Source organism: Phyllobates terribilis, unplaced genomic scaffold (genome assembly GCF_046119375.1).
Source record: "Phyllobates terribilis strain yellow unplaced genomic scaffold, ASM4611937v1 Scaffold_4__5_contigs__length_816908805, whole genome shotgun sequence".
Classification (NCBI taxonomy): Eukaryota; Metazoa; Chordata; class Amphibia; order Anura; family Dendrobatidae; genus Phyllobates; species Phyllobates terribilis.
In genome coordinates, this window is record NW_027362764.1 from 677,626,502 (window position 1) to 677,645,295 (window position 18,794).

At 45.1% G+C, this 18,794-nt stretch overlaps 6 pseudogenes; all 6 read right to left on the reverse strand.

The window, feature by feature from the left end:
• Positions 1 to 4,837: 4,837 nt before the first annotated feature.
• LOC141269697 (5S ribosomal RNA) lies at positions 4,838 to 4,956 on the reverse strand (annotated as a pseudogene).
• A 935-nt stretch (positions 4,957 to 5,891) lies between these two features.
• On the reverse strand, positions 5,892 to 6,011 carry LOC141269302 (5S ribosomal RNA; annotated as a pseudogene).
• A 621-nt stretch (positions 6,012 to 6,632) lies between these two features.
• Positions 6,633 to 6,751, reverse strand: LOC141268494 (5S ribosomal RNA; annotated as a pseudogene).
• A 982-nt stretch (positions 6,752 to 7,733) lies between these two features.
• LOC141269065 (5S ribosomal RNA) lies at positions 7,734 to 7,853 on the reverse strand (annotated as a pseudogene).
• Positions 7,854 to 9,522: 1,669 nt separating this feature from the next.
• LOC141267956 (5S ribosomal RNA) lies at positions 9,523 to 9,642 on the reverse strand (annotated as a pseudogene).
• An 8,518-nt stretch (positions 9,643 to 18,160) lies between these two features.
• On the reverse strand, positions 18,161 to 18,280 carry LOC141269327 (5S ribosomal RNA; annotated as a pseudogene).
• Between the last annotated feature and the right edge of the window lie 514 nt (positions 18,281 to 18,794).

The window sequence follows — 18,794 nt, forward strand, 5'->3', positions numbered from 1 at the left end:
GAACCTCCAGCCTAACAGCAGATTGGTTAACTATCTGAAGTACCTTAAAGGGCCCTACGAACTTGGGACCCAATTTTTTAGAAGGAATCCTCAATCGCAGATCTTAGAGGACAACCAAACCATGTCACCAACCGCAAACAAAACCTCTTGCCGTTTCCTATCAAAGTACCTCTTAGATTTTTTGTTAGCCTCCTGAAGATTACCACGCACATCTGTCCAAACTCTCTCCAAATCACCGGAAAAACTCTCCTCCTCAGGCACAGCCGAAACCAATTTGGAAAATGACCCAAAAGACGGATGTCTCCCAGAACAACAAAAAAAAGGCGAATACCCAGCAGAAGAGGATGTATGGTTGTTAAGAGCAAATTCAGCAAGTGGCAGAAACTCAGACCACCCCTCTTGATTGTCTGCCACAAAACAACGCAAGAACTGCTCAACATCCTGGTTCTTCCTTTCTGTCTGGCCATTAGACTCAGGATGATATCCGGATGAAAACGACAAATGAACTCCCAACCTGTCACAAAAGGCACGCCAAAAACGAGCCACGAACTGAGGTCCCCTATCAGAAAAAATGTCAGTAGGAACACCATGTAGTCTGACAATCTCCTTGACAAAGGCCTTAGCGAGTGTCTTAGCGCAAGGCAGTTTGATGAAGGGAACCAAGTGACACATCTTGCTAAAACGGTCCACGACCACCCAGATGACCGTGAAACCTTCAGAGGGAGGAAGGTCAGTAATAAAGTCCATAGCCAGATGTGTCCTAGGTGCACTAGGAACCTCCAGAGGGCAAAGCAACCCCGCAGCAGGAGCATGCGAAGACTTGGATCTTGCACACACAGTACATTGGCGCACCCACTTAATGACTTCCTTCTGCCATCCAGGCCACCAAAAACTGCGACCCACAAGTCTCTTGGTCTCAGAAATTCCTGGATGACCTGCCAACCGAGACTCATGACACTCAACAAACAAATCTCTCCTAAAGGTCCTAGGCACAAACAACCTCCCATGGGGAGTGTTAGATGGGGCATTCTCCTGTGCTTTAAGAATCTCATCCTCCAAAACGGAGTCCAAAGCAGCAATCACAACACCTTCTTGTAAAATGGTCTCCTCTTCCTCCTCAACACCGACCATGGGAGAAAAGCTGCGAGACAAAGCATCCGCTTTAACATTCTTGGTACCCGGGATGTAAGTAACGGAAAAATTAAACCGCGAGAAAAAAAGTGCCCACCTAGCCTGACGGGCATTCAAGCGCTTGGCAGCATCAAGGTAGATCAGATTTTTATGATCAGTGAAAACCTAAATGGGAAATTCAGCACCTTCCAAGAGATGACGCCAGTGTTCAAATGCGAGTTTAATCGCCAGCAATTCCCGATTACCAATATCATAATTAGGTTCAGTCTCGGAAAAATTTTTTGAAAAAAAGGCACAGGGATGTACTCCATCCTTGTTTTCCTGAGACAACACCGCACCAACCCCCACCGAAGAAGCATCAACCTCAACCAAAAACGGCTTAGTCACATCAGGCTGCATAAGGATGGGAGCAGAGGTGAACCTCTCCTTTAGAAACACAAAAGCTTCAATGGTCTCAGAAGTCCACTGAACCGCATTAGAACCTTTCCTGGTGAGATCGGTCAGCGGTTTGACAATAATAGAAATTTTTTTTATGAATTTTCTGTAATAATTGGCGAAACCCAAAAACCTCTGTATCGATTTCAAACCAATAGGCCTAGGCCATTCCTGCACAGCTTGAACTTTAACCGGGTCCATCTCAAAACCTTCACTGGAGATAATGTAGCCCAAAAAACTAATTCTCTGTACAGCGAACTCACATTTCTCCAGCTTATCAAAAAGCGAATTGTCCATTAATAACTGTAATACCTCACGTACGCTCCGCCAATGAGACTCCAGATCCGGCGAATAAATCAAAATGTCATCCAAATACACAACCACATTTTTGCCGATTAAAGGTCTAAGGATATCATTAATAAGATTCTGAAAAAATGCTGGAGCATTGGTGAGACTAAAAGGCATAAACAGATTCTCAAAATGACCCACAGGAGTGTTAAAAGCAGTCTTCCATTCATCACCCTCCTTCATGCGCAACAAATTGTATGCCCCCCGGAGATCAATTTTAGAGAACCACTTGGCCCCCACTAACTGGTTAAATAAATCAGGAATCAATGGCAGTGGGTAAGGATTGCGTACAGTAATTTTATTAATCTCACGAAAGTCCAGACAAGGACGTAAACCGCCATCTTTTTTTTTTACAAAAAAAAATCCAACAGCCACAGGAGACTTGGAAGGCCTAATGTGACCGGCGGCCAAGCTTGTCTGTATGTATTCTTCCAAAGCCTTTCTTTCAGGAATAGTAAGATTAAATAAACGACTCTTAGGAAGAGTCGCGCCAGGGACAAATTCAATGGTACAATCATAGTCTCTATGGGGAGGCAAAACCTGCGACTCCTCCTCAGAAAAAACTCTCCAAAAATCCTGAATAGGTACAGGCAATTCCCCTCTATCCACAGCAGCAATGCGCCCGTTACAACACTTGTCATAACACTTAGGGCTCCAGGACTTAATTTCATTGGTAGACCAATCCAGTACAGGATTGTGCAATTTTAACCAGGGTAACCCCAATATTACTGGAGAAGGCAAATTATCCAATACCACCAAATCCAAATTCTCTTGATGAATACCATTAATAGTGAGGGGAAGTTCACAGACCTTGTGAGTAACACTCTTCAAGGGAGAGCCATCGACAGAAACCACAGCAATAGGGGATGACAAAGTTTTAGGTTCTAATCTAAGTTTTTCCAAGAATCCCCCATCAATCACATTCAGAGTAGATCCATAATCCACAAATACCCGAAATTCAATTAATTCATCCAGAGCAGCAGTAGTGGCAGATAGGAATACTCCCTTAGAATTTAAACAGGCAATACGAGCATTACTGACCATTTTTTTTTCTTTCTTCTTACGAAGCACACAGCTCTTAATAAAATGACCAGAATTTCCGCAATAGAAACACAAGCCTTCAGAAAGTCGGCGGTCTTTTTCCTGAGAGCGGGGTGCCATCGCCCCAATTTCCATCGGCTCTCCATTGTCAGCACAGAACCTCTCAGGACTCGAAGCTGACATAGCAGAGGATTTGCTCTCATTAACCCTTTCACGCAGTCTCCTGTCCACCCGTATAGCTAATTGCATTGCCTCCTGCAAGTTTCCAGGTGTGGGATAAGCAATCAGTAAATCCTTTACCCTTTCACATAGCCCTGCAAGAAACAAGCTTTTCAAAGCAGAATCATTCCACCCCACCTGGGCAGACCACCGACGGAAGTGAGAACAATATTTTTCCACATTACCTGATCCCTGCCTGAAACGTCTTAATTGAGACTCAGCAGATGAGACACGATCAGGATCATCGTACAACAAACCCAAAGCAGAAAAAAAACTATCCACTGATCTAAAGCACGGATCACTAGGTTGGAGAGAGAAGGCCCATCCCTGAGGATCTTTGCGCAAAAGTGACATTATGATCCCTATGCGCTGTGATTCATCACCAGAGGATCCGGGTCTCAAACGAAAATATAATAGACAAGCATTTTTAAAAGAAAAAAAATCTTGTTGTTTGCCAAAAAATAGATCAGGCAGACGTACCTTAGGTTCCACAAAATGCGCTCCAGAACAGCTACTCACGTGTTGTTGGAGCTTGGTCACCTCCAGAGAGAGTCCCTGCAAGCGTTGAGCCAAATCTTGCACCGAGACCATGATGGAAAACTGGAGGTCTTTCCTTAGAGAAATTTTTTTTTTTTTTTTTTTTATGGCTGGAATTACTGTTATGATCTGCTACAGAGACTATGGAAAGAAAGGAGATCTATCCCTACAATAGAACTAAACTAGATCCCTATGATGTAACGGGGAACCTGATCCTGCGATCAGACCCGCTAAAGTCCTCGGCTAGTCTAAACGCAGACCTATAGATGTGAGGGAGGGATCCCTACAAGATCTAGGGACTGGGAAAAGTTGGACACCTCCTAGCAGAAATAGTAGCAGTCAAAGACAAACACACAACAAAAAGGCATAGGGGTCAGAAGACCTAGCAGAACTAACAGAGAACGGCAACAGAGCAACAAGCTAGCTCAACAGTAGTAAATACAAATGAAGTCCAGCAAAGCCAGGAGGGCGGAGCCGGATTAAATAGGCAAAATGGTCATGTGACCAGCAAACAAAAAAAAACCTAACAGGAGAGTTGTAACACGCTTGGTGGCGAGCAATCTGGCCGTGACGGGGCGGGCTCTGAAGGGTCCCTGCAAAGGCTGTGCCGTCCCTACAGGTGTGGTTTGTTTAGCAGTGATTCACCCGCCGCATCAGGTGTCTTCAAAAATGTCTCGGCGCAGGGTCTCCTGCAGGCTAAACCCTTCATCGCGGTAATGTGACAGAAAGAGCAAGCTGGACCCGTAACTTGGGGGCGGAGCGAGACGTCCAGGGGTGAATGAAGGAAGAGGGTGAGATGTTTGCCAGTGACTTTGAGCTGCTCTTCAGGAGGGAGGGTCGTGTTGCCTGCAAAGGTCTTCTGCTTGGGGATACCGGTGGTTGCCTCCAGCCACGCGGGAGACGCTGGTCCTGGTGAAAAGGAGCCTAGTATTAAAAGTAAATAAGCAACAATGCTGGAGGCCCACGGTGATCAGAAGGATGCTGGTATTTTGCAGAGATGAAATAGCGCAAGAGAGAAAGCAAATGAAAAAAAGAAAAGAGAATGAATGTGTGCACTTGTGAAAGGGAATGGAAAAAAGGCATAGAAGAGAGTGCCCCCTGCTGGTGGAAGGAAGGAAAAAGCAAAATCCTACAGCACATGGCAGTCCCAGGCAGTCTCCCATCCAAGTACTAACCAGGCCTGACCCTGCTTAGCTTCTGAGATCAGACAAGATCAGGCGTGTTCAGGGTGGTGTGGCAGTAGGCGGAGACAAGCCTCTCACTTGCTGCTTTTCTACTTTGACGTCTGGCTGCCGGCTGCCCTTTCCATTGCTCAGCAAGACCAGGTCCTTTTGTGCTTTCCCTTCTCTTCAATTTTTTTGCTGGCTTCCTTAAAAGGTCGTGTAGACACAACGCCCCACTCAGAGCCGCTGAGCTCACTGATCGGCTGCAGCGCTGTCGACGGAACGTCAGCTTCACGGCCAATGCCACAGGCCGGGAGCAGAGGCGAGACTCACCGGTAGACCCGGGTAGGGTGAGTAGAGCGCAGTTAGTTGCTTTCTAATAGGCTTCAGCCGGGGATTAACTTTTAATGAAAGGTAACAATCCCTTTGACTGTCTGCAGCGCGCCACACCTAGGAAGCGCACGCTCACACACAAGCCAGCATGCACACGTGCTCGCACGTGACAACACCCCCTATCTGCCCCTACAACCTCTCCGTCACCATGCGTCAGACTCTCCTGCCTGTTTTATGATTTTAGGGCCCTAGCAGGAATCACCCCACCCACTCCCCAATTCCTTCCGCACCTTCCTTGAACTGAGGTTAGCTCTTTGTCAGCCGTCTGGCTTGGTTACACAAGCTTCTTTGCAGAGAAACATGTTACTTCTGCTGGCCCTCGCTAGGCGGCCGGCATCCAAAACCTTCCCTGGGCACCTGCTGAAAGCCTGGCCCCTTCACGGCCCCGAGTGCTTTTAACACCATCATTTCCACACAGCGAGCTGCGGAGTCAATAAGCACTCCTAGCCGTGGCAAGGAGCTCGGTGTCAGGCCTGCGTGAAGGGCGGCGGGGTAGCGTACTTAGCTTCCAACTGGCTCAGAGGCCTTGGGGCTTCCATCATCTAAGTTACTTAAGGTCGGTGTCCGGCAAGGCGCCGTTCCATGCTGGCCGAGCTGGGCAGTAGGGCAAAACGTCATCAAAATGGTCTACAGCACTCGGTGTTCCCAGGAGTTATCCCATCCAAGTACTGTACGAGCCCAGCCCTGCTTTGCTTCCGAGATCAGATGAGATCAGGCGTATCCAAGGTCGTATGGCCAGTAGACGCTGCTCGATCCATCACCCGGCCAGCCTTTCTCAGGATCGCTTGGTGGCGAGCAATCTGGCCGTGACGGGGCGGGCTCCGAAGGGTCCATGCAAAGGCTGTGCCGTCCCTACAGGTGTGGTTTATTTAGCAGTGATTCACCCGCCGCATCAGGTGTCTTCAAAAATGGCTCGGCGCAGGGTCTCCTGTAGGCTAAACCCTTCATCGTGGTAATGTGACAGAAAGAGCAAGCTGGACCTGTAACTTGGGGACGGAGCGAGACGTCCAGGGGTGAATGAAGGAAGAGGGTGAGATTGTTGCAAATGACTTTGAGCTGCTCTTCAGGGGGGAGGGTCGTGTTGCCTGCAAAGGTCTTCTGCTTGGGGTTACCGGTGGTTGCCTCCAGCCACGCGAGAGACGCTGGTCCTGGTGAAAAGGAGCCTAGTATTAAAAGTAAATAAGCAACAATGCTGGAGGCCCACGGTGGTCAGAAGGATGCTGGTATTTTGCAGAGATGAAATAGCGAAAGAGAGAAAGCAAATGAAAAAAAGAAAAGAGAATGAATGTGTGCACTTGTGAAAGGGAATGGAAAAAAGGCATAGAAGAGAGTGCCCCCTGCTGGTGGAAGGAAGGAAAAAGCAAAAGCCTACAGCGCCTGGTATTTGCAGGTGGTCTCCCATCCAAGTACTAACCAGGCCCAACCCTGCTTAGCTTCCAAGATCAGGCAAGATTGGGCATGTTCAGGGTGGTTTGGCGGTAGGCACAGACAAGCCTCTCACTTGCTGCTTTTCTACTTTTAAGGCACAGACAAGCCTCTCACTTGCTGCTTTTCTACTTTGACGTTTGGCTGCTGGCTGCCCTTTCCAGTGCTCAGCAAGACCAGGTCCTTTTGTGCTTTCCCTTTTCTTCAATTTTTTGGCTGGCTTCCTTAAAAGGTCTTGTAGACACAAAGCCCCACTCAGAGCCGCTGAGCTCACTGATCGGCTGCAGAGCTGTCGACGGAACGTCAGCTTCACGGCCAATGCCACAGGCCGGGAGCAGAGGCGACACTCACCTGTAGACCCGGGTAGGGTGAGTAGAGCGCGGTTAGTTGCTTTCTAATAGGCTGCAGCCGGGGATTAACTTTTAATGAAAGTGAACAATCCCTTTGACTGTCTGCAGCGCGCCACACCTAGGAAGCGCTCTCTCACACACAAGCCAGCATGCACACGTGCTCGCACGTGACAACACCCCCTATCTGCCTATACAACCTCTCCGTCACCATGCGTCAGACTCTCCTGCCTGTTTTATGATTTCAGGGCCCTAGCAGGAATCACCCCCCCCTCCCCAATTCCTTCCGCACCTTCCTTGCCTTCCTTGCACTGAGGTTAGCTCTTTGGCAGCCGTCTGGCTTGGTTACACAAGCTTCTTTGCAGAGAAACATGTTACTTCTGCTGGCCCTCGCTAGGCAGCCGGCATCCAAAACCTTCCCTGGGCACCTGCTGAAAGCCTGGCCCCTTCACGGCCCCGGGTGCTTTTAACACCATCATTTCCACACGGCGAGCTGCGGAGTCAATAAGCACTCCTAGCCGTGGCAAGGAGCTCGGTGTCAGGCCTGCGTAAAGGCGGCGGGGTAGCGTACTTAGCTGCCAACTGGCTCAGAGGCCTTGGGGCTTCCATCAACTAAGTTACTTAAGGTCGGTGTCCGGCAAGGCGCCGTTCCATGCTAGCCGAGCTGTGCAGTAGGGCAAAACGTCATCAAAATGGTCTACAGCACCCGGTGTTCCCAGGAGTTAACCCATCCAAGTACTGTACGAGCCCAGCCCTGCTTTGCTTCCGAGATCAGACGAGATCAGGCGTATCCATGGTGGTATGGCCAGTAGACGCTGCTCGATCCATCACCGGGCCAGCCTTTCTCAGGATCGCTTGGTGGCGAGCAATCTGGCCGTGACGGGGCGGGCTCCGAAGGGTCCATGCAAAGGCTGTGCCGTCCCTACAGGTGTGGTTTATTTAGCAGTGATTCACCCGCCGCATCAGGTGTCTTCAAAAATGGCTCGGCGCAGGGTCTCCTGCAGGCTAAACTCTTCATCGCGGTAACGGGACAGAAAGAGCAAGCTGGACCCGTAACTTGGGGACGGAGCGAGACGTCCAGGGGTGAATGAAGGAAGAGGGTGAGATGGTTGCAAATGACTTTGAGCTGCTCTTCAGGGGGGAGGGTCGTGTTGCCTGCAAAGGTCTTCTGCTTGGGGTTACCGGTGGTTGCCTCCAGCCACGCGAGAGACGCTGGTCCTGGTGAAAAGGAGCCTAGTATTAAAAGTAAATAAGCAACAATGCTGGAGGCCCACGGTGATCAGAAGGATGCTGGTATTTTGCAGAGATGAAATAGCGCAAGAGAGAAAGCAAATGAAAAAAAGAAAAGAGAATGAATGTGTGCACTTGTGAAAGGGAATGGAAAAAAGGCATAGAAGAGAGTGCCCCCTGCTGGTGGAAGGAAGGAAGGAAAAAGCAAAAGCCTACGGGACCTGGTATTCCCAAGTGGTCTCCCATCCAAGTACTAGCCAGGCCTGACCCTGCTTAGCTTCTGAAATCCGACAAGATCAGGCAGAGACAAGCCTCTCACTTGCTGCTTATCTACTTTGAAGTCTGGCTGCCGGCTGCCCTTTCCAGTGCTCAGCAAGACCAGGTCCTTTTGTGCTTTCCCTTCTCTTCAATTTTTTTGCTGGCTTCCTTAAAAAGGTCTTGTAGACACAACGCCCCACTCAGAGCCGCTGAGCTCACTGATCGGCTGCAGCGCTGTCGACGGAACGTCAGCTTCACGGCCAATGCCACAGGCCGGGAGCAGAGGCGAGACTCACCGGTAGACCCGGGTAGCGTGAGTAGAGTGCGGTTAGTTGCTTTCTAATATCCTGCAGTCAGGGATTAACTTTTAATGAAAGGGAACAATCCCTTTGACTGTCTGCAGCGCGCCACACCTAGGAAGCGCACTCTCACACACAAGCCAGCATGCACACGTGCTCGCACGTGAAAACACCCCCTATCTGCCCCTACAACCTCTCCGTCACCATGTGTCAGACTCTCCTGCCTGTTTTATGATTTCAGGGCCCTAGCAGGAATCACCCCCCCCTCCCCAATTCCTTCCGCACCTTACTTACCTTCCTTGCCTTCCTTGCACTGAGGTTAGCTCTTTGGCTGCCGCCTGGCTTGGTTACACAAGCTTCTTTGCAGAGAAACATGTTATTTCTGCTGGCCCTCGCTAGGCGGCCGGCATCCAAAACCTTCCCTGGGCACCTGCTGAAAGTCTGGCCCCTTCACGGCCCCGGGTGCTTTTAACGCCATCATTTCCACACGGCGAGCTGCGGAGTCAATAAGCACTCCTAGCCGTGGTAAGGAGCTCGGTGTCAGGCCTGCGTGAAGGCGGCGGGGTAGCGTACTTAGCTGCCAACTGGCTCAGAGGCCTTGGGGCTTCCATCATCTAAGTTACTTAAGGTCGGTGTCCGGCAAGGCGCCGTTCCATGCTAGCCGAGCTGGGCAGTAGGGCAAAAGGTCATCAAAACGGTCTACAGCACCCGGTCTTCCCAGGTGGTCTCCCATTCAAGTACTGTCTGAGCCCAGCCCTGCTTTGCTTCCGAGATCAGACGAGATCGGGCGTATCCAAGGTGGTATGGCCAGTAGATGCTGCTCGATCCATCGCCCGGCCAGCCTTTCTCAGAATCGCTTGATGGCGAGCAATCTGGCCGTGACGGGGCGGGCTCCGAAGGGTCCATGCAAAGGCTGTGCCGTCCTTACTGGTGTGGTTTGTTTAGCAGTGATTCACCCGCCGCATCAGGTGTCTTCAAAAATGGCTCGGCGCAGGGTCTCCTGCAGGCTAAACCCTTCATCGCGGTAATGTGACAGAAAGAGCAAGCTGGACCCGTAACTTGGGGGCGGAGCCAGACGTCCAGGGGTGAATGAAGGAAGAGGGTGAGATGGTTGCCAGTGACTTTGAGCTGCTCTTCAGGGGGGAGGGTCGTGTTGCCTGCAAAGGTCTTCTGATTGGGGTTACCGGTGGTTGCCTCCAGCCACCCGGGAGACGCTGGTCCTGGTGAAAAGGAGCCTAGTATTAAAAGTAAATAAGCAACAATGCTGGAGGCCCACGGTGATCAGAAGGATGCTGGTATTTTGCAGAGATGAAATAGCGCAAGATAGAAAGCAAATGAAAAAAGAAAAGAGAATGAATGTGGCACTTGTGAAAGGGAATGGAAAAAAGGCATAAAAGAGAGTGCCCCCTGCTGGTGGAAGGAAGGAAAAAGCAAAAGCCTACAGCACCTGGCAATCCCAGGCGGTCTCTGTTAAATGGTTAATTATGGAAATTCATTTGGAATGTTAATCGATAATCATTTTTCTGAGTTCTATGCCTCAGCCATCGTGTCTAGTTGACATGCGCTATTTGTGTGTGTATTTTTGGTTCACTACCATATGTAGAACAGGTGTCCATGCGACTGGCTATAAAAGCCCATGGTACAGAAAGGGGGGGCTCTCTTGCTCTGCCCACCCCACAAGACACAGAATCTTCATGCTGAGAAGCAGATGACATGTAGGCCTGGAAACATGCTGGACAAAGACATGATTTACCAGCCAGGATCCAAGGAAAGATGGGTGAATCTCAACAATTAAGCTAATTATGGACAAATGGACAATTACTTTATAACTAATTATTGTATGTACCTGCTGCAATCTGATTCTTTTTAATGGACAATCCAAGAATAAATAGGTACATTTTTTTTATAAAAATATCATGATATTGATACTTTGAGAAGTACTCAGTAGAAAAAAATAATACAGGAAGAGTATTATTTTACAATGGTGAGCCAGCCAGTCCTGTTTTTTTGTTTTTTAAATTAAGTAAGTGAATTTCTTCCGTGAACAAGGGGGGAGTCCTGACGAGCTGAACAGCTGTTGTTCACGTGTCATTAAATTCACTAGTTTGTCACGAGAAGCAGAAAGGACCTACAGACTGAGGAAAGACAGGAAGCAGAGGTACTAACAAGGAACAGAATCACACAGGAAAAGAATCAGACGAACTGAAGACAGGACGTGCTGATAAAGAGAAGCCAAGGAATCTTAAGGTAAGCAAAATATGGATATAATTTCTTCTTTTGCTAAACAAAGTAATATTAATTTCAAAGTTAATGTAGGAGATGACATAGAAGTTTTGTGGCTCAGTTTATACAAAGAATGTGAATTGCAGAATTTACAGTTAACTTCTAAATTGGTAAATAGAGACAAACAGAAATTGAGAAATATTCTACATTTGGTAGATTTTTTTCATAGTCTTGTGTTAGAGATTTCTAAGCAGGAAAATAGTGTAGAAGTGTCAGACGGTGATACTGATTCTGACTGTAATGTGGAAAATGAACAAGAAGTAAGACACGTGTCTGTAACTGAAGGTGACCTTGGGTCTGACCAAGAGACGGACATACAGAAACCTGACATGGGAGGAGACATGACTGACATACGAGAAACCGACATACTAGGTGATGTGGGAGGAGACGTGAGTGACGTAGGAGGAACGGACGTGCAAGAGCCACTAAAAATATCAGAGAATTCTGGAATTACCCAGGCACAATGCCAAATTAAAATGAGGAAAAATTTGCTGAAATTATACAAAATCATGCCAAAATATGATGTCAAAATCCATGCCTGTAGAAATTCAGAGACATTTGAGAGCTTCTCTGATAAGTTTGATTTATCCAATGAGGAGAGGAATCAATTATGTAAAATATGGATTCCTGTGACATTGTCCAGACGTTTACATTTAATGCCCTGTGAAAATGACTCTCCTAATGGATGGGAAAATGATTCGGACAGATTAAGATATTTGATTTATTGTGTCACAAAGGATTTTCCCAACATAGAAGATCTGCAGAAACTAAGGATTGGTAGGAAGGAATGTACATATACATTCATGTCCATATTTGAACGGTTGTACAAAGCTCTCATCAAAAATGGAAAAGTACAACATATGATAACAACTTTTGTACAAAAATTCAAATTCCTAAATTCAGTTTCCCAAGTTATGGCATCACAAAAAAATTCATTATTTGAATGTGCGCAGATGCTGGATTTTGTTAGAAAACATGAGAATCGTGAAAAGAAAATAAATCAAGCTAAATTTATAAAACCAGGAAAGGTAAAATCTTACCAAAATCCAATATCAAACTCTCCTAGACTGAGTCATCCCCATAGTGAACTCTATCAAATACGCAGAAGATTTCATATATGTTATAAGCCATATCAGCCAGTGCAAAGATCCATCTCTCCACAGAATGAGTTAATTCTCAGTCAGAACTGTGATTCTCTAAAATGGAAAATGGCTGAAACTGATGGACAGAGACAGGTGAGACGACCAACTCACAGTGACGTCATGGAATGTGGACAGAAGAACAGGCAGTTCTCTGAGGTTTTGAAGGATAGAAAAATGTCTTTCCTAAATAGGGCGTTCCTGGGGATATTTGAGAGAGACAGAAGATTTGGTTTAGGGAGTAGCTAAGGAAAAACTGCAATTATAATGTTGTATCAAAATGTAATACAATGTCTCAATATTTATTTATAATCTTATACAGTAAAATTGTAGTTACATAGTTTCTAATAGTACATATATATATATATATATATATATATATATATATATATCTATATACACTTGTCTAAGTAGAGATTGCGTATAATTGTATTTATATATACGTTTATAAAATATATATATATATTAATTAATAAATTAGAACTTCATATATATAAATTTAAGTAGCAATATTTTGAATTACATTAGAACCAATAAATATATGTATAAGATATTTAAATAATTCTGTTTCTGTATGAATTTGATATTTAATTTTATTTTCTTATATTTCCTTAGAGTTTTCATTCCAAAGCAGGATTTGATCAAAGAACTCTAAAATCGATTTATTTCTTTATTCACACAGGAAGTGAAAAAATTGCATGATTTTATGTGTATAACATTTTAAAATAATAACAATATATCTAGTTGAACTATAATATATATGTAATACTTATTAATTCTTTTGTGTTGCTAATATTTTCTGTGCAAGAAGTGTTCGTGCAAATTAAAGTAGCTTTACAGCATGACGTGTGACAGCTGCGGCCTTTGAACTTTGAGCTAATAGTATAGGATCCCATTCATTCTATTTTCAACTGATGTAACTTAAGACCGGGCAGCCAGTGAAAAAAGAATCTAAGACAAGAGTTTTTTCAAGTGTCTGAAATTCCAGTGACTTACTCTCATATTATATAATATGTACTTGGGGAATATTCAAAGAAATATAAAGATATTCAATTGATATGGCAATGCGCATTAATAAATTGGGATACAACAATTTTGGGTTAAATATATATATATATATATATCTAAAACTTCATATGTGGAATGTTTGAGTTGAACAGATCTGTGAATGTCAGAGTGAAGGTGACAGATGAGTAAATCAGCAGCTGCTAAGTGTGATTGATGTGACAGAGGCCTCGTATGTTTGTATGTTTGAAAAAAAAAATGTTTCTTTATATGAAGGTACAAAAATATATTTAATTCTGAGGAAATTATAATACATAATTAGGTATTATTTACAAAGCAAATTTATATTTAGAATAATTTTCCACATGATAATATTCTTGAATAACTATAATATTATTTTTAATGGTTACCTAAATAGGTACACACCTCTCTTTAGTCAAATCTATGCTACTCATCGATATGAAATTTATGCACAATATTTCTAGAAGAATAATTATTTTTAATTTGGTTCTGATATATACATACATTTTATAAAATAATATTTTTGGTATTAAGGGGGAAAATGTGTTTTTGATCCTGATTACATAATCACTTTTGATCAATACTTATTTTCCACACATTTTAATAAAGAAGAAATAATAATAAGGTACTATGGTATAATTAAGAAGGGTATTACATGCAAAGTTGCATAATTTAATATTTTTTGGTGGTACAAGGTTATGACAAATATGAAATCATCCAGATAATGGAGATATAAGGGTATTTTTTATGGAGAATATAATTACTCTGCATTTGTCATTAAAATTTAAAGGCCTTATTTTTATTTTTATTCTTATTTTTACTCTTAATTTTATTTTTCATTTTTAAAATTTTATTCTTACATTATACTTCTTATTTTTCTATTTTTTCATTTTCATTTTTTAATTCTCATTTGATTTTATTTGAGTTCAATATCTCAATTGAGAAAACACATTAATATTTAATAAAGTAATGTCTAATACAAGAGTATTGCTTCATTAAATATATATTGCTAAGGAAAAAAATGTTTACATTTTCTGAGTAAACACAACAATTCATTCATTCATTTATTCATTCATTCATTCATTCATACATTCATATATTTATTCATTTTGGTTCAGGAGTATACATTCTTTGATATTATTGGTTTAATAAAGATATAAAAACTTGTTTTTTCAAAATACACTGACACCTATGGGTTGGAAAAGGTAATTACACCTATGACATAAAAATGTTCTATCATATGGAGAACTTGGTTGATAATGAATTATTATCTATTATTGTTTATTATTCCAAACATAATTTATTTTAATATTTTGATAATAATTAGATGGATATTACTGATTGCTATGGTACGCTGTGATATTATAGGTTAGGAAAAACTGCCAGATTTGGTATCAGAGTAGGGAATGAAGACTTCAATCAAGACATCGCAATTATGAATTCTATCTTAATAAAGACTTTTAATTTTTATAAATCAAAGAGATTCTCAAAAGTTACAAGAAGAAGCAACTGACATCCGGACGTCTCAGAAGGTAACAGGTGTGAATGCTGAGTGTTATAATAGACTGTGTCCATTACATACAATACAATTCACACCACTGATCACCAGGACGGCAGAGGACGATGATCCTATATGTACTGTGTTGTGTTCAAGTTTCATCACGTTCCAGTGGTTTCTTATCACCTGCAACGCTTCAATGAAAGCTGGTGAACAGGTAATACCTGGCATATGTGTCCTGTATATAAAGGAATGAGTACTGTTTATGGTGCTATATAAAGCAGGAAAGTGTCAAGTTAACCCTTGCTTTACTGACCAAAGACGTCACATCTGTTCCAAAAGTGACACGAGACCAGTGCGGACACACGGAAGATTCCAAAGACGATCCAACGTAAGTCCAGGTGACACTGCACAGATATTAAAGCTACATTTCATCCATGGACTTTGTTTTCTTATCAACTGACACATATGATCTTTCTAATAAAGAGTACAGTTTATGGACTGAACAATAATGAACACAATTATGGACTGTACAATATCTACATGCTGTAATTTATTTCAAAGGAGTTTTCATCTAATGACTGTGTTATAAAAGAACCAAAAAGAAGACGAGACGACGACCCGATGACATCAGATGATGACGATTGAACCCGCGATTGCTTCAATTTAGATATAGGGAAGTATAATTATACATATTAAATGAATATTAGTCACGGCTTACCATAACATGAATTCACATCATTATATAGCAATAATCCGATATTGATACTATTATTACTATTATTATTATTATGGAAATTTAATGATATTGCCAAGGAAGAAGGAAAGAAAAAATGATTGATGAATGTATCTTCTTTTGATATTTTTCAGTTAAAGTCCTTTTATTCTCAAAAAAGAGGGAAATGTTAAATGGTTAATTATGGAAATTCATTTGGAATGTTAATCGATAATCATTTTTCTGAGTTCTATGCCTCAGCCATCGTGTCTAGTTGACATGCGCTATTTGTGTGTGTATTTTTGGTTCACTACCATATGTAGAACAGGTGTCCATACGACTGGCTATAAAAGCCCATGGTACAGAAAGGGGGGTGCTCTCTTGCTCTGCCCACCCCACAAGACACAGAATCTTCATGCAGAGAAGCAGATGACATGTAGGCCTGGACACATGCTGGACAAAGACATGATTTACCAGCCAGGATCCAAGGAAAGACGGGTGAATCTCAACAATTAAGCTAATTATGGACAAATGGACAATTTCTTTATCACTAATTATTGTATGTACCTGCTGCAATCTGATTCTTTTTAATGGACAATCCAAGAATAAATAGATATATTTTTTTATAAGAATATCGTGATATTGATACTTTGAGAAGTCCTCAGTAGAAAAAAATAACACAGGAATAGAATTATTCTACAGTCTCCCATCCAAGTACAAACCAGGCCTGACCCTGCTTAGCTTCCAAAATCAGATGAGATTGAGCGTGTTCAGGGTGGTGTGGCCGTAGGCAGAGACAAGCTTCTCATTTGCTGCTTTCCTACTTTGAAGTCTGGCTGCCGGCTGCCCTTTCCAGTGCTCAGCAAGACCAGGTCCTTTTGTGCTTTCCCTTCTCTTCAATTTTTTTGCTGGCTTCCTTAAAAGGTCTTGTAGACACAACGCCCCACTCAGAGCCGCTGAGCTCACTGATCGGCTGCAGCGCTGTCGATGGAACGTCAGCTTCACGGCCAATGCCACAGGCCGGGAGCAGAGGCGAGACTCACCGGTAGACCCGGGTAGGGTGAGTAGAGCGCGGTTAGATGCTTTCTAATAGGCTGCAGCCGGGGATTAACTTTTAATGAAAGGGAATAATCCCTTTGACTGTCTGCAGCGCGCCACACCTAGGAAGCGCACTCTCACACACAAGCCAGCATGCACACGTGCTCGCACATGACAACACCCCCTATCTGCCCCTACAACCTCTCCGTCACCATGCGTCAGACTCTCCTGCCTGTTTTATGATTTCAGGGCCCTAGCAGGATTCACCCCCCCTCCCCAATTCCTTCCGCACCTTCCTTGCCTTTCTTGCACTGAGGTTAGCTCTTTGTCAGCCGTCTGGCTTGGTTACACAAGCTTCTTTGCAGAGAAACATGTTACTTCTGCTGGCCCTCGCTAGGCGGCCGGCATCCAAAACCTTCCCTGGGAACCTGCTGAAAGCCTGGCCCCTTCACGGCCCCGGGTGCTTTTAACGCCATCATTTCCACATGGCGAGCTGCGGAGTCAATAAGCACTCTTAGCCGTGGCAAAGAGCTCGGTGTCAGGCCTGCGTGAAGGGCGGCGGGGTAGCGTACTTAGCTGCCAACTGGCTCAGAGGCCAGGCGGTCTCCTATCTAAGTACTAACCAGACCCAACCCTGCTTAGCTTCTTAGATCAGATGAGATCAGGCGAGTTCAGGGTGGTGTGGCCGTAGGCACAGACAAGCCTCTCACTTGCTGCTTTTCTACTTTGACGTCTGGCTGCCGGCTGCCCTTTCCAGTGCTCAGCAAGACCAGGTCCTTTTGTGCTTTACCTTCTCTTCAATTTTTTTGCTGGCTTCCTTAAAAGGTCTTGTAGACACAACGCCCCACTCAGAGCCGCTGAGCTCACTGATCGGCTGCAGCGCTGTCGACGGAACGTCAGCTTCACGGCCAATGCCACAGGCCGGGAGCTGAGGCGAGACTCACCGGTAGACCCGGGTAGGGTTGAGTAGAGCGCTGTTAGTTGCTTTCTAATAGCCTGCAGCCGGGGATTAACTTTTAATGAAAGGGAACAATCCCTTTGACTGTCTGCAGCGCGCCACACCTAGGAAGCGCACTCTCACACACAAGCCAGCATGCACACGTGCTCGCACGTGACAACACCCCCTATCTGCCCCTACAACCTCTCCGTCACCATGCGTCAGACTCTCCTGCCTGTTTTATGATTTCAGGGCCCTATCAGGAATCACCCCCCCCTCCCCAATTCCTTCCGCACCTTCCGCACCTTCCTTGCACTGAGGTTAGCTCTTTGTCAGCCGTCTGGCTTGGTTACACAAGCTTCTTTGCAGAGATACATGTTACTTCTGCTGGCCCTCGCTAGGCGGCCGGCATCCAAAACCTTCCCTGGGCACCTGCTGAAAGCCTGGCCCCTTCACGGCCCCGGGTGCTTTTAATGCCATCATTTCCACACGGCGAGCTGCGGAGTCAATAAGCACTCCTTGCCGTGACAAGTAGCTCAGTGTCAGGCCTGCGTGAAGGCGGCGGGGTAGCGTACTTAGCTGCCAACTGGCTCAGAGGCCTTGGGGCTTCCATCATCTAAGTTACTTAAGGTCGGTGTCCGGCAAGGCGCCGTTCCATGCTAGCCGAGCTGGGCAGTAGGGCAAAACGTTATCAAAATGGTCTACGGCACCCGGTGTTCCCAGGAGGTCTCCCATCCAAGTACTGTCTGAGCCCAGCCCTGCTTTGCTTCCGAGATCAGACGAGAATGGGCGTATCCAAGGTGGTATTGCCAGTAGACTCTGCTTGATCCATCGCCCGGCCAGCCTTTCTCAGGATCGCTTGGTGGCGAGTGTAACATACCTTGCGGCGTCCTTGCATAGTGGTCCATCTCCCACTGTGCAAGAGCGCGCACTTGATCTCCTGTCCAGAATGTCTCTCTGGCTTCCCTCCATGCTGTCTGTTTGTGTCTGTTTCTGCTGCTTAAGGGCGGCGCCCGATCACTTCCTGCTTTTTGCACCTGCTGTGGGTCACACCCTTTGTGCGTCCTCAGCCTATTGCTGTCTGTCACCTGGTATATAGCTCAGCTGCTCCCATCTATCCCTGCCTGAGCATAGTGTTTCATTCAGTGTGTGCTTGCACTCTGAAGGTGCCAGGTCCCGTTCTTTGTCTCCTGCCTTGCGGTATCAGTTCCCGTGTCTGAACTGAGTCCTGTCTATGTCTCCTGCCTTGCGGTATCAGTTCCCGTGTCTGAACTGAGTCCTGTCTATATCTCCTGCCTTGCGGTATCAGTTCCCGTGTCTGAACTGAGTCCT